We start from the raw sequence: 411 nt of genomic DNA, 5'->3' as shown, positions 1-411 counted from the left end.
TGCTCTGAGTCCTCCACACATCCTTCTCTTCTCCAGGCTGAACAGCCCCAACTCCCTCAGCCTGTCCTCACAGGGGAGATGCTTCAGTCCTTTTATCAACTTCGTGGCCTCCTCTGGACTTACCCCAACAGTTCCATGTCCTTCTTATGTTGAGGGCACCAGAACTGTGTGCAGGATTCCAGGTGGGATCTCACGAGAGCAGATGGGAAGAATCACCTCCCTTGACCTGCTGCCCACACTCCTTTGGATGCAGCCCAGGATATCCTGCATTTCACAGCATTCTTCAATCAACCTATATTAGAATTCAATAAACTTGTATTATACACTATTAAACCTATATAATAACTATGGTCTAATTACTTATAAGTATATATTACTTATAAGTATAATATAGGTTTATACCTGTAACTT

This window comes from Acanthisitta chloris, unplaced genomic scaffold, assembly GCF_000695815.1.
Source record: "Acanthisitta chloris isolate BGI_N310 unplaced genomic scaffold, ASM69581v1 scaffold14852, whole genome shotgun sequence".
NCBI lineage: Eukaryota > Metazoa > Chordata > Aves > Passeriformes > Acanthisittidae > Acanthisitta > Acanthisitta chloris.
This window is presented reverse-complemented; position numbering follows the sequence as displayed.